The sequence below is a fragment of the Pristiophorus japonicus genome, chromosome 25 (assembly GCF_044704955.1).
Source record: "Pristiophorus japonicus isolate sPriJap1 chromosome 25, sPriJap1.hap1, whole genome shotgun sequence".
Lineage (NCBI taxonomy): Eukaryota > Metazoa > Chordata > Chondrichthyes > Pristiophoridae > Pristiophorus > Pristiophorus japonicus.
In genome coordinates, this window is record NC_092001.1 from 15,539,756 (window position 1) to 15,555,429 (window position 15,674).

General features: G+C 42.6%; 1 non-coding gene across 1 annotated transcript; it reads right to left on the minus strand.

Annotated features, from left to right (window-relative positions):
• Positions 1 to 12,526: 12,526 nt before the first annotated feature.
• Positions 12,527 to 12,599, minus strand: trnad-auc (transfer RNA aspartic acid (anticodon AUC)). Its single transcript has one exon. It is a non-coding gene; the product is annotated as a tRNA-Asp (tRNA).
• Between the last annotated feature and the right edge of the window lie 3,075 nt (positions 12,600 to 15,674).

Consider the following 15,674-nt stretch of genomic DNA (forward strand, 5'->3'; position numbering starts at 1 on the left):
GGCGACTGCATTGACGTGTATAAAATTAGGAGGGGATGAGATATTGTTGATTAAAAGGGCCTATTTCCCATAGAAGAGGGGTCAACAACCAGGGGGCATAAATTAAAAGTAATAAGTACAAGGGTTAAAGGGGATTAGAAGGGAACATTCTTCATCCAGATGTTTGTGGGGGTCTAGAACTCACTGGCTGAAAGTGTGGTGGAGGCAGAAACTCTCACTACATTTAAAAAGTTCTTGGATGTGCACTTAAATTGCCGAAAAATGCAGGGTTACTCAGCTAAAACTGGACATTTGTTCGCCAGTGTAGATAAGATGGGCCGAAAAGGATTCCTTCCATGCTGCAAACTTCTATGATTATATAATGATCGGTTATCATTACTTTCGTGATGCAAACAAGGCGATCGGATAATTAATGGTGTTTCCAGTAAAAAGATCGTTGCGCAAGCTGGGGCTCGAAGACAAGAACCTAAGATTAAGAGTCTTATGACGCTACTGGTCAGTATACGGGGAGCTTTGGTTCGAACCGTGACATTTTGTAGCTAAGTGAAGGGCAGTAAACCACTGTTTGATGCTGCATTCGCCGCTTTCCGCCAGCAGCGGCTGATTGGAGATGCGGGACCGGGATATTGGGACTTGTCCAGCCCTCACTCACTCTGGAGCTGGGGAAGAGCGATGCGTCGATGGGATTGTTTATGGCTTTGATTTTCTGTTGAGAATCGAGGCGGCGCGGGAGGATCCTTTAATAATCTCTCACAGCTGAACTGAATGCCTCGAATGTACACATTGAGATGGGGTTACTCCACCTTCAGGGCAGGAAACAGGAGGGAGTGCGAGACACTGTCTGGAGTTTGAGTTGTGCAGAAATATACAGAGAAATCATCAAATACAACAGCGTCGTGAGACACTGCACTTTGTTAATATTGAACCAATAACATAAATTATTGCATTTTTCGTAATCATTAATGGAACACGTTTGCAACATGGTTCCACCCGGTATCCAACCGGGGACCTTTCGCGTCTTCGGCTAATGTGACAACCAGTACACTCCGGAAATGATGTATCAGAAGTAGCGTTGGGAACATCACTAGAGTTTTCACCCCAACAGCTGGACTAAACTTCAGGAGCTTGTGTTACGGGAATAGAATGACGGTGCTATATTTAGTAAGGTGGTGAGTATGGCAGGAGTTGATCACGTGTGTCTATGTTTTATACATAGGAACAGGAGTGGCCATTCCTCAGCAAGTGGTTAGAATCTGGAATACACTGCTTTAAAGGGCGGTGGTGGCAGACGCAATCTTAACTTTGAAAACCGAGTTGGATAAGTATCCGAAGGAATAAAATTGCACAGCTGCGAGTAAATGAGCGGGGTGTGGGATTAGTTGAGAGTTGGAATATTGCAAAGGGTCTTGGATTGAGGCGGCAGAGCTAGGGCATCTGATTCAGAAGAATCGGGTGTGCGAAAATTCGGGTTTAATGTCTTTAAATGCATTATTTTTCTTTTGTGATATTTCGGTCAAAGAAATGTTTGGGAAAGGAATTATTTGCTGAAAGGGACCCAGCATGTAATCTTATTTCTGACTGTTGTGGCCACATTTCTTTTCGATGTTATTCATCCAGAATGTATATTTCCTTTGCTATTTCAAATAACCAGTTCCTTGCTTTACACTCTATCTCACTGTTTCCCCAGCCTTTTTGACATGTTACCAGCAACGAACATTTTGAAGCAGACCACGAAAGCACAATGTCTAAAAAGGTTTCGGTTTTCAGAAGTAAATTGCAGAGCAAAGAATATAATTCAATTCTGGACTTCCTTCAGTTAACATTTCTTTAGAAGATCACCAGCTGATTAATTATGTTTTACCGTGAAAGCAGGATGACATTTAACGATTATGCATGCTCTACATTTCGAAAGACAATGCTTAATCAGGACAGTCAGCACGACTTATAAACGAAGGGTCGCGTTTTACTAACTTTATTGCATTTTTGGAGGAAACCATCAGGTGATTCCATAAAGTAGTGCGTATGAAGTAGTATATATGGGTTTATTAATGCTTTCACGAAGGTCCCATTTGGCAGACTGGTCATGAAAGTAAAAGCCCATTGGATCCAGGGCGAAATGTCAAATTCGATCCAAATTTGGCTCAGAGGCAGTAAACAAAGGGTAATGTTTGCTGGGTGTTTTGTGACTGGAAGAATGTTTCAAGTGCGGTTCCACAGTTTTCAGTGCTAGATCTATTGCTTTTCATGGTATTTATCAATGATGTAAACGTGAATATAGTGGTTATGATTAAGACGTTTTCAGGTGATACTAAAATCGGCAGTGTGGTTGAAAATAAAGAAGGAAGCTGGAGACTGCAGCAGATATCAATCAAATGGTAAGATGGGCAGAACAGTGGCAAGTGGAATTTAAGCCTGAGACGTGTGAGATCGTGCATTTGTGGAGGGCTGACAAGGAAAGGGAATGCACATCAACAGGTAGGACATTGAGAAATATAGAGGAAAAAAGGGAACTGGGATTGCATGTCCACAGATCCCTGAAGGTAGCTGGCTAGTTTTTATAAGTTGGTTATGAGCGCTAACGGAATGGTTGCATTTATTGGCAGAGGCAAGGAACAGAACAACAAGTGGGGTATGCGAGAACTGTAACATTTCATGTTGGGCCATAGCTGGAGTACTATTTGCAGTTCTGGTCACCGCATTGAAGGAAGGACGTGATTGCGCTGGAGAGGGTAGAGAGGAGATTTCTGTAGATGTTGCCGGGAGTGGAGCAACTTTGCTATGAGGACAGTTTTGATAGGCTGGGTTTGTTTTCCTTGGAACAGAGGATACTGATGGGCGACAGCATTAACGTGTATAAAATTAGGAGGGGTCCCGATATTGGAGATTAAAAGGACCTATTTCCAATAATAGAGGGGTCAACAAGCAGTGGGCATCAATTAAAAGTGATTAGTATAAGGGTTAAAGGGGATTTGAAGGGAACATTCTTCATCCAGATGTTTCTGGGGTCTGGAACTCACTGGCTGAAAGTGTGGTGGAGGGAGAAACGCTCACCACATTTAAAAATACTTGGATGTGCATTTGAAATGCCGTAACGTGTAGGGTTACACACGTAATTGTGAACATTTGTTGGTCGTTTCGTATACAATGGGCCAAAACGCACTCCTGCCAAGCTGTTAACTTCTATGATGAAAAAATTATCGGTTAGCATTACTTTCATGATGCAAAACGAGGTGATCCGCTAATTAATGGTGTTTCCAGTGAAAAAAATATTCGTGCAAGCTGGGGCTCGAGCTCTGGAACCTGAGATGACGAGTTTTATGAGATCACTATTCGGTGTTCGGGGAGCTTTGGCTCGAGCCGCGACATTCTGTATCGCAGTGAAGGGCGGTGTTGATGCAGCCGCTGGTTGGAGAGTGCGGGCTCGTAATGTTGTGGCTTGTCCTGCCCTCCCTCACTCTGGAGCTGGGGAAGACCGATTAGTGTATGGGTTTGTTTGTGGCTTTGATCTTCGATGTGGCGCGGCAAAATCCTGTAATAATCGCTCACAGCTGAACGGAATGCACGGAATGTACAGCTATGAGATGGGGTTTCTCCACGGTCAGGGCCGGAAACGGGAGGGAGTGAGAAACACTGTGTAGAGTGTGAGTGTATACAGAACTGTACAGAGAAATTTGCAAAATGCAGCAGCATCGTCAGACACTGCACTCTGTTATAATTTAACCACTAATATGAATTGTTCAATTTATTCGAATCATTAATTAAAAACGATTGCAAAATGTTTCCGCCCGGTTTCAAAAAGGGTTATTTTCGTATGTTAATTCAACGTGATAACCACTACACTACAGAAACGCTGTAGCAAGCGAAGCGTTTGGAACATAACCAGAGTTTTAACCTGAACAGCTGGACTACAGTTCAGGAGCTTGCGCTATGAGAATATAAGGATGGTGCTATATTGAGCAAGGTTTTGAATGTGTTAGGAATTGATCCCATGTTTCTCTGTCATTATGCATAGGAACAGGAGTGGCCATTCCTCAGCAAGTGGTTAGAATCTCTAATACACTGCTTTAAAGGGCGGTGGAGGCAGAATTAATATTATCTTTCAAAATGGATTTGGATAAGTATCCGAAGGAATAAAATTGCACAGCTGCGGGTAAATGACGGGGGAGTGGGACTCGTTGAGAGTTGGCATGGGCTCGATGGGCCGAATGTGGTTTTGCCTTACTGTAACCATTTCCTTATTCTGTGATTCTATCGGTTAGTGGCACATTTAATTGTGTGCATGCAAGTAGAATACTGTAAAGGACATGTATTGAGCCGTTAGAGCGAGTGGCATTTGATTCAGAACATTCGGGTGCGCGAAAATTCGGGTTCAAAAGGGAGTTGGATAAATATCCGAAGGAAAAAAAAATGCACAGCTGCGGTTAAATGACCGGTGTTTGGGACTAGTTGAGAGTTGGCATGGCCTCTACGGGCTGAATGGCCTTCTTCCGTGCTAATTATTCCTGAATTCTGTGATTCTTTCTGTTACTGGCAAATTTAATAGTGTGCATGGAAGCAGAATATTATAAAGGGACATGGTGTGAGTCGACACAATTAGAGGCATCTGATTCAGAAGATTCGTGTGCGCGAAAAATTCGGGTTTAATGATTTTAAAAGTATCATGTTGGTTTTGTGAAGTTTCCGTCAGAGAAATGCTTGGGAAAGGATTGTTTTGCTGAAAGGGACTCAGCATTTAATCTTCTTTCAGGATGTTGTTGTCACATTTTTTCCGATGTTATTCTTCCAGAATGTATATTTTCTTTGCTGTTACACAATAACCAGTCACTTGCTCCACAGTCTATCTCAGTGTAACCCAGTCTCATGTATTGTTACCAGCAATGAACATTTTGAAGCAGACCACTTAATCACAGTGTCTAAAATGGTTTAATGGGTAAATTGCAGAGCACATTCAAATTATTCAATTGAGGACTCTCCTTCAGTTCTCACTTATTTAGTTGTACAATTGAAGATCATTAGTTAATTGATGATATTTTCCCGTGCAAACAGGTTAACATTCAACAATAATACATTTTCTGCATTTCGAAAGGCATTGGTTAATCAGAACACTGAGCACGATTTGTTGATGAATGGTGGCGTTTGACTAACTTGTTGCATTTTTGGAGGAGGTCACCATTTGGGTCGATAATGCAGTGCGTATCATGTAGTCTATATGCATTTTAATAATTTATTAAGGCCCCACATAGCAGACTGGTCATGAAAGTAAAAGCCAATGGGATCAAGGGCGAAGTGGCAAATTGGATCCAAATATGGGTCAGAGACAGGAAGCAAAGTGTAATAATTGATGGGTGTTTTTGTGAATAGAAGGATGTTTCCATTGCGGTCCCGCTGTCTTCAGTGCGAGGTCCATTCCTTTTTATCGTATTTATCAATGATCTAAACTTGAATACAGGGGTTCTGTTTAAGACGTTCTCAGGTGAAAGTAAAATAGGCAGTGCGGTTGATAATGAAGACGAAAGTTGGAGACTGCAAGAAGATATCAATAAACTGTAAGGTGGGCAGAACAGTGGCAAGTGGAATTTAATCCAGAGACGTGTGAGATCGCTGGATTTGTGGAGGGCTAGCAAGGAAAGGGAATACACATCAACTGGTAGGACATTAAGAAGTGTAGAGGAACAATGGCAACTGTGATTATATGTCCACATATCCCTGAAGGTAGCTGTTTAGTTGGATAAGTTGGATAAGAAGGCATATCGAATCGTTGCATTTATTGGCAGAGGCATGGAATAGAAGAGCAAGTGGGTTATGCTTGAAATATATAACATTCTGATGAGACCAAAGCTGGAGTACTGCGCGCAGTTCTGGTCACCTCATTGAATGAAGGACTTAATTGTGCTGTTGAGGGTAGAGAGGAAATTGACGTAGATGTTGCCGGGAGTGCAGCAACTTTTCTATGAGGAGATATTGGATAGGTTGGGTTTGTTTTCCTTGGAACAGAGGAGGCTGATTGGCGACAGCATTAAGGTTTACAAAATTATCAGGATACTAGATATTGTTGCTAAAAGAGCCTATTTCCCTGAGGAGAGGAATCAACAACCAGGGGGGCATACCTTAAAAGTAATCTGTAAAAGGGTTAAAGGAGATTTGAAGGGAACATTCTTCATGCAGATGTGGTTGTCTGGAACTCGCTGGTTGAAAGTGTGGTGGAGGGAGAAACCCTCACCACATTTAAAAAGTACTAGGATGTGCTGTTGAAATGCCGTAACGTTCAGGGTTGCGGCTGGCAGCGGCTGATTGGAGAGTGCTGGCTCGGAATGCTCGGGCTTGTCCCGCCCTCACTCACTCTGGATCTGGGGAAGAGCCATTAGTCAATGGGTTTGTTTGTCGCTTTGATTTTCTGTTGTGAAGCGAGGCGGCGCGGCAGGGTCCTTTAATGTTCTTCCAGCTGAAGTGAATGCCTGGAATGTACAGCTTTGAGATGGTATTTCTCCAACGTCAGGGCTGGAAACAGGAGGGAGTGAGAGACACTGTCTACAGTTTGAGTGCGTACAGAATTATACAGATAAATCAGCAAATGTAACAGCGTCGTGAGACATAGCGCTATGTTAATATTGAACCACTAATATGAATTACTCAATTATTCTGATCATTAATTTAACACGTTTGCAAAATGTTCGCGCCAGGTTTCCAATCGGGGACTTTTCGCGTGTTATGTGAACGTGATAACCAGTACACTACGGAAGCGCTGTGGCAGAAGTTGTGTTGGGAACATAACCAGAGTTTTGTGCTCAACAGATGGACTACACTTCAGGAGCTTGCGTTATAAGAATATAATGATGGTGCTACATTTAGCAAGGTGTTGAGTGTGGTAGGAATTGAACCCGTGCTTCTCTGTCTTTATACATAGGAACAGGAGTGGCCATTCCTCAGCAAGTGGTTAGAATCTGGAACACACTGCTTTAAATGGCGGTGGAGGCAGACTCAATCTTATCTTTCAAAAGGGAGTTGGATAAATATCCGAAGGAAAAAAAAATGCACAGCTGCGGTTAAATGATCGGTTTGTGGGACTAGTTGAGAGTTGGCATGGCCTCTACGGGCTGAATGGCCTTCTTCCGTGCTAATTATTCCTGAATTATGTGATTCTTTCTGTTACTGGCACATATAATAGTGTGCATGGAAGCAGAATATTGCAAAGGGACATGGTGTGAGTCGACACAATTGGAGGCATCTGATTCAAAAGATTCGTGTGCGTGAAAAATTCGGTTTTAATGATTTTAAAAGTATCATGTTCGTTTTGTGAAGTTTCCGTCAGAGAAATGCTTGGGAAAGGATTGTTTTGCTAAAAGGGACTCAGCATTTTATCTTCTTTCTAGATGTAGGGGTCACATTTCCTTTCGATGTTATTCTTCCCTAATATATATGTTCTTTGCTGTTTCACAATACTTGATTTATATCCAGTCCCTTGCTTTATAGTCTATCTCACTGTATCCCCAGTCTCATGTATTGTTACCAGCAATGAACATTTTAAAGCAGACTACTGAAGCACAGTGTCTAAATTGGTTTGAGAGGTAAATTGTAGAGCACAGACAAATTCTTCAATTGAGTACTCTCATTCAGTTAACATTTCTTTAGCTGTGCAAGTGAAGATCCTAAGTTTATTAATGATGTTTTCCAGTGAAAGCAGGATAATATTGTACGATTATACATTTTCTAAATTTCGAAATGCACAGGTTAATCATGGCAGTCAGCACGATTTGTTAAGGAATGGTCGCGTTTGACTAACTTGATTGCATTTTTGGAGGAAATCACCAGATGAACCGATGAGATACTGCATATGATGTAGTGTATATGGATTTTATTCAGGCTTACGCTAAGGTCGCACATGGCCGACTGGTCATGAAATTAAAAGCCCATGGAATCCTGGGCGAAGTGGCAAATTCGTTCCAAATTTGGCTAAGAGGCAGGAAGCAAAGGGTAATGTTTGATGGGTGTTTTTGTGACTGTAAGGATGTTTCAAGTGCTGTTCCGCAGTTTTCAGTGCAAGGAAAATTTTTATGGTAATTATCAATGATTTAAATTTGAATATAGGGGTTATGATTAAAACGTTTTCAGGTGATCGTAAAATGTGCAGTGTGGTTGAAAATTGAGAAGAAAGCTGGAGACTGCAGATAGATATCAATCAACTGGTAAGGTGGGCAGAACAGTGACAAATGGAATTTAATCCAGAGACATGTGAGATCGTGCATTTGTGAATGGCTAACAAGGGAAGGGAACGCACATCAACTGGTAGGGCATTGAGAAATATAGAGGAACAAAGAGAACTGGGATTGCATGTCCAGTGATCCATGAAGGTAGTTGGCCAATTGGATAAGTTAGTTAAGAAGGCATACGGAATGGTTGCTTGTATTGGCAGAGCAAAGGAACAGAACAGTAAGTGGGGTATGCTAGAACAGCATAAATTTCTGGTTATGCCATAGCTGGAGTATTGCGTGCAGTTCTGGTGACCGCATTGAAGGAAGGATGTGAATGCACTGGAGAGGGTACAGAGGAGATTGACGTAGATGTTGCTGGGAGTGTAGCAACTTTGCTATTTGGACAGATTGGATAGGCTGGGTGTTGTTTTCCATGGAACAGAGGAGGCTGATGGGCGACAGCATTAAGATGTATAAAATTAGAAGGGGCCTAGATATTGTCGATTAAAAGGGATTATTTCCCATAGTAGAGGGGTCAACAACCAGGGTGCATCAATTAAAAGTGATTAGTATAAGGGTTAAAGAGGATTTGAAGGGAACATTCTTCATCCAGATGTTTCTGGGGGTCTGGAACTCACTGGCTGAAAGTGTGATGGAGGGAGAACCCCTCACCACATTTAAAAAGCACTTGGATGTGCATTTGAAATGCTGTAACGTGGAGGGTTACACAACTAAAAGTGGACATTTGTTGGCTGGTGCGGATACGATGGCCCGAAAAGTACTCCTTCCAAGCTGTAAACTTTTATGATTATATAATTAGCGGTTAGCATTACTTTCATGATGCAAAACGAGGCGATCGGCTAATGAATGCTGTTTGCAGTGAAAAAAAATATTCGTTCAAGCTGCGGCTCGAACTCAGGAACCATCAGATAAAGCATTTTATGTGGTTATATTCGGTGCACGGGGAGCTTTGGCTCGAACCGTGGCATTTTGTATCCAAGTGAAGGGCGGTGATGAAGCTGCATTCGTCGTTTTCCGCCGGCAGCGGCTGATTGGTGAGTACGGGCTCGGAATGTTGTGGCTTGTCCCGCCCTCACTCAATCTGGAGCTGGGAAACAGCGATTAGTCGATAGGTTTGTTTGTGCCTTTGATCTTCGATGCGGCACGCCAGGATCCCTTAATAATCTCTCACAGTTGAACTGATGCATGGAATGTGCAGCTTTGAGATGGGGTTTCTCCAAGGTCAGTGCTGGAAACGGGAGCAAGTGAGAAACACAGTGCAGAGTTTAACTGTGTACAGAACGGTACAGAGACATTAGCAAATCCAAGAGTGTCGCATTACACTGAACTCTGTTAATATTGAACCACTAATATGAATTATTCAATTTGTTCTCATCATTAATGGAACACGTTTGCAAAATGTTACCGGCCAGATTCGAACCGTGATAGCCACTGCACGACGGAGACACTATGGCAGACACAATGTTGGGAACATAACCAGAGCTTTAACCTGAACAGCTGGCCGACACGTCAGGAGCTTGCATTTTGAGAATAGAATGACGGTTCTATTTTTAGCAAGGTTTTGATTGTGGCTGGAATTGATCCCGTGATCCTCTGTCTTTATACATCGTAATAGGAGTGGCCATTCCTTAGCAAGTGCTTAGAATCTGGAATACACTGCTTTAAAGGGTGGTGGAGGCAGACTCAATCTTATCTTGCAAAATGGAGTTGGAAAGTTTTCCGAAGGAATTAAATTGCACAGCTGCGGGTAACTGACGGGGAGTGGGACTAGTTGAGAGTTGGCATGGTTCCGACGGGCCGAATGTGGTACTTCCGTGCTGTAACAATTCCCTTACTCTGTGATTCTATAAGTTAGTGACATATATAAAAGTGTGCATGGAAGCAGAATATTGCAAAAGGACAGGGATTGAGTTGGCAGAGCTAGAAGCATCTGACTTAGAAGATTTGGGTGCGTGAAAATTGGGGTTTAATGACTTTAAAAGCATCATTTTTGTTTTGTGAATTTTCGATCAGAGTAATGTTTGGGATAGGATTTTTTTCCTGAAAGGGACTCAGTTTTTAATCATCTTACTGGATGTTGGCGTCACATTTCTTTTCGATGTTATTCTTCCAAAATGTATATTATCCTGACTTTTTCACAATTACCAGTCTCTTGCTCTACAGTCTATCTCACTGTATCCCCAGTTTCATGTATTGTTACGAGCAATGAACATTTAGAAGCAGACCACTAAAGCACAATGTCTAAAATGGTTTCAGAGGTAAATTGCAGAGCACAGACAATTTATTCAATTAAGAACTCTCCTTCATTTAACGTTTCTTTAGTTGTGCAAATGAAGATCATCAGTTCATTAGTTATGTTTTCCCCTGAAAGCAGGATAACATTTAACGATTATACATGGTCTACATTTCGAAAGGTACTGGTTCATCAGGACAGTCAGCACGTTTTTTTGAGGAATGGTCGTGTTTGATTAGTTTGATTGCATTTTTGGAGGAGTTCACCAGGTGGGTCGATGAAGCAGTGTGGATGATGTAGTCTATATGGATTTTATTAATGCTTTCGCTAATATCCCACATAGCAGACTGGCCATGAAAGTAAAAGCTCATGGGATCCAGGGCGAAGTGGCAAATTGGATTCAAATTTGGCTCAGAGGCAGGAAGCAAAGTGTAATGTTTGATGGGTGTATTTGTGACAGGAAGGATGTTTCCAATGGGGTTCCGCTGTCTTCAGTGCTAGGTCCATTGCTTCTTATGGTATTTATCAATGATTTAAACTTGAATATAGCGGTTATGATTAAGAAGTTCTCAGTGAAAGTAAAATAGGCAGTGTGGTTGAAAATGAAGGCGAAAGTTGGAAACAGCAGGAAGCCATCAATCAACTGTAAGGTGGGCTGAACAGTGGCAAATGGAATTTAACCCAGATACGTGTGAGATCGTTGTATTTGTGGAGGGCTAACACGGAAAGGGAATACATATCAACCGGTAGGACATTGAGAAGTGTAGAGGAACACAGGGAATTGCGATTGCATGTGCACTGATCCCTGAAGGTCGTTGGCCAGCTGGATGAGGTGGTTAAGAAGGCATACGGATAGTTGCGCTTGTTGGCAGAGTCATGGAATAGAAGAGCAAGTGGATTATGCTAGAAATGTATAAAATTCTGGTTTGGCCACAGCTGGAGTCTGGCGTGCAGTTCTGGTCACCTTATTGAAGGAAGGTCGAGATTGCGCTGGAGAGGGTGCAGAGAAGATGTATATAGATGTTCCCGGGAGTGGAGCAAATTTGCTATGAGGGCAGATTGGATAGGCTGGGTGTTGTTTTTCTTGGAACAGAGGACGCTGATGGGCGAAAGATTTAAAGTGTATAAAATTAGGACGGGCCTAGGTATTATTGATGAAAAGGGCCAATTTCCCATAGTAGAGGAATCAACAACCAGGGGGCATGAATTAAAATTCATTAGTATAAAGGTAAAAGGGGATTTGAAGGGTACATCCTTCATCCAGATGTTTGTGGGGGTATGGAACTCAATGCCTGAAAGTGTGGTAGATGGTGAAATCCTCACCACATTTAAAATAACTTCTATGTGCATTTGAAATGCCGTAAGTTGCGGGGTTACACATTGAAAACTGGACATTTGTTGGCCGGTGCGGATATGATGGGCCGAAAAGGACTCGTTCCATGCTGTAAACTTCTATGATTATATATTATCGGTGAGCATTACATTCATGATGCAAAACGAGGTGAGTAGCTAATTAATGGTGTTTCCAGTGAAAAGACGTTCGTGCCAGCTGGGGCTCAAACTCAGAAACCTTGGATTAAGAGTCTTATGAGGCTGCTGTTCGGTCTCAGGGGAGCTTTGACTGCAACCGTGGCATTTCGCAACCCAGTGAAAGGCGGTAAAACGCTGTTTGATGAAGCATTCGCTGCTTTCCGCCGGCAGCGGCTGATTGGACATTGCGGGAATCTTGCGGCTTGTCTCGGGCTAACTCACTCTGAATCTAGGGAAGAATGATCAGTCAATGGGTTTGTTTGCGGCTTTGACTTTCTGTTGTGAAGTGAGGGGGCGCGGCAGAATCCTTAAATAATCTACCACAGCTGAACTGAATGCGTGGAATGTGCTGCTTTGAGATGGGGTTTCTCCACCGTCAGCACTGGAAACGGGAGGGAGTGAGAAACAGTGTGTAGAGTTTGAGTGTGTACATAACTGTGCAGAGAAATCAATAAATGGAACAGCCTCATGAGACACTGCATTCTGTTAATAATGAACCACGAAGATGAATTATTCAATTTGTTCTAATCATTAATGGAATACGTTTGCAAAATGTTTCCACCCGGTTTCGAACCGGGGCCTTTGCGCGTGATAGGCGAACGTGATAACCACTACACTACGGAAACTCTGTGGTAGCAGGAGTGTTGGGAACATAACCATAGCTTTAAGCTCAACAGCTGGCCAACACTTCAGGAGCTTGCGTTATGGGAATAGAATGACGGTGCCACCGTGAGCAAGGTTTTGAGTGTGGTCGGAATTGATCGCTTATTTCTCTGTCTTTATACATAGGAACAGGAGTGGCCATTCCTCAGCAAGTGGTTAGAATCTGGAATACACTGCTTAAAAGGGCGGTGGAAGCTCACTCAATCATATCTTTCAAAACGGAGTTGGATAACTTTCCGATGGTATAAAATTGCACAGCTGCGGGTAAATGACAGGGCGGTTGGGACTAGTTGAGAGTTCGCATGGCCTCTACGGACCGAATGTGGTTCTTCCGTAGTGTAACCATTCCCTTATTCCGTGATTATTTCAGTTAGTGGCATAATTAATCATGTGCATGGAAGCAGAATATTGCAAAGTGACATGGATTGAGTCGGCAGAGCTAGAGGCATCTGATTCAGAAGATTCGGTGCGCGAAAATTCGGGTTTAATGATTTTAAAAAGCATCATTTTTGTTTTGTGAAGTTTCAGTCAGAGAAATGTTAGTGAAAGGAATTTTTTGCTGAAATGAACTCAGCATTTAATCTTCCTTCTGGATGTTGGCAGCCTATATCTTCTCGACGTTAATTTTCCTGAATGTATATCTTCTTTCCTGTTTCACATTAACCAATCCCTTGCTCTACAGTCCATCACACTGTATCCTCAGTCTCATGTATTGTGACCAGCAAGGAACATTTTGAAACAGACCACTAAAGCACAGTTTCTAAAATGGTTTCAGGGTTAAATTTCAGAACACAGACAAATTATTCAATTAACGACTCTCCTTCAGATAACAATTCTTTAGTTGTGCAAATGAAGATCATCAGTTAATTAATGATGGTTTCCCGTGAAAGCGGGATAACATTTAACGATGATACATTCTCTTCATTTCGAAAGGCACTGGTTAATCAGGACAGTTCGCACGATTTGTTAAGGAATGGTCGCATTTGACTAACTTGAATGCACTTTTGCAGGAGGTCACCAGGCGTGTCGATCAGTAGTGCGTACGATGTAGTCTGTATGGATTTTATTCATGCTTTCGCTAAGGTCCCACATGGCAGACTGGTGATGAAAGTAAAAGCCCATGGGATCCAGGGCGAAGTGGAAAATTGGTTCCAAAATTGTTTCAGACGCAGGAGTCTAAGGTTAATGTTTGATGGGTGTTTTTGTGACTGGAAGCATGTTTCCATTGGGGTTCCGCAGTTGTCAGTGCTGGCTCCATTGCTTTTTGTGTTATTTTGCAATGATCTAAACTTGAATATCGGGGTTATGATTAAGAAGTCTTCAGGTCGTAATAATTTATGCAGTGTGGGTGATAATGAAGAAGAAAGCTGAAGACTGCAGGAAGATATCAATCAACTTGTAAGGTGGGCAGAACAGTGGCAAATGGAATTCAATCCAGAGACGTGTGAGATTGTGCATTTGTGAAGAGCTAACAACGAAAGGGAATTCACATCGACTGTAGGACATTGAGAAGTGTAGAGGAGCAAATGGAACTGTCAATGCATGTCCACAGGTCCCAGAATGTAGCTGGCTAGTTGGATAAGTTGATTAAGAAGGGAGACCGAATGGTTGCATTTATTGGCAGAGGCATGGAATAGAAGAGCAAGTGGGTTATGTCTGAAATGTGCAAAATTCTGGTAAGCCTACAGCTGGAGTACTGCGTGCAGTTCTGGTCACCGTATTGAAGGAAGGACGTGATTGCGCTGAAGTGGGTACGGAGGAGATTTATGTAGAATGTTGCCGGGAGTGGAGCAACTTTGTTACGAGGACAGATTGGATAGGCTGGGTTTGGTTTCATTGGAACAGAGGAGGCTGATGGGCGACAGCATTGAGGTGTACATAATTAGGAGGGGCCTAAATATTGTTGATTCAAAGCGCCAATATGCCGTATGTGAGTGGTCAACAACCAGGTGGCATAAATTATAAGTAATTAGTATAAGAGTTACAGGGGATTTGACGTGAACATTCTTCATGCAGATGTTTGTCGGGGTCTGGAACTCACTGCCTGAAAGTGTGGTGGCGGGAGAAACCTTCACCACATTTATAACGATCTTGGATGTGCAGTTGAAATGCCGTAAGTTGCAGGGTTACACACTGAAAACTGGACATTTGTTCGCCGGTGCAGATACGATGGGCCGAAAAGGACTCCTTCCATGCTGTAATCTTCCATGATTATATAATTATCGGTTAGCATTACTTTCATGATACAAAACGAGGCGATCAGCTAATTAATTGTGTTTCCATTGAAAACATGTTCATGAACTCAGGAACTTGAGATTAAGAGTTTTATGAGGTTGCTGTTCGCTGTACGGGGAGCTTTGGTTCGAACTGTGGCATGTTATACCGCAGTAATGGGCGGTAAACCAGTGTTGATGCTGCATTCGTCGCTTTCCTCCGGCAGCGGCTGATTGGAGATGGAGGACCGGAATGTAGGGGCTTGTCCTACACTCACTCTGAAAAGTGAGTGAGATAGGTTAAGCGAATGGGCTAAGGTTTGGCAGATGGAATACAACATCGGAAACTGTGAGGTCATCCATCTTAGAAAAAAAAAGTGAATACTATTTGAATGGGGAGAAATTACAAAATGCTGCGGAGCAGAGGGACCTGGGGGTCCTAGAGCTTAAATCACAAAAATTAGTGTGCAGCTGCAGCAGGTAATCAGGAAGGAGAATGGAATGTTGGCCTTCATTGCGAGAGGGATGGGGTACAAAAGGAGGGCCTTCTGGAACTTTATAGTGTATTGGTGAGGCCGCACCTTGAGTACTGCGTGCAGGTTTGCTCGCCTTAATTTAGGAAGGATATACTGGCTTTGGAGTGGGTACAGAGACGATTCACTAGGTTGATTCCGGAGATGAGGGGATAACCTTATGATGATAGATTGAGTAGACTGGGTCTTTACTCGTTGGATGTTCAGAAGGATGAGGGATGATCTTATCGAAACATTTAAAATAATGAAGTGGATAGATACGATAGAGGCAGAGAGGTTGTTTCCACTGGTC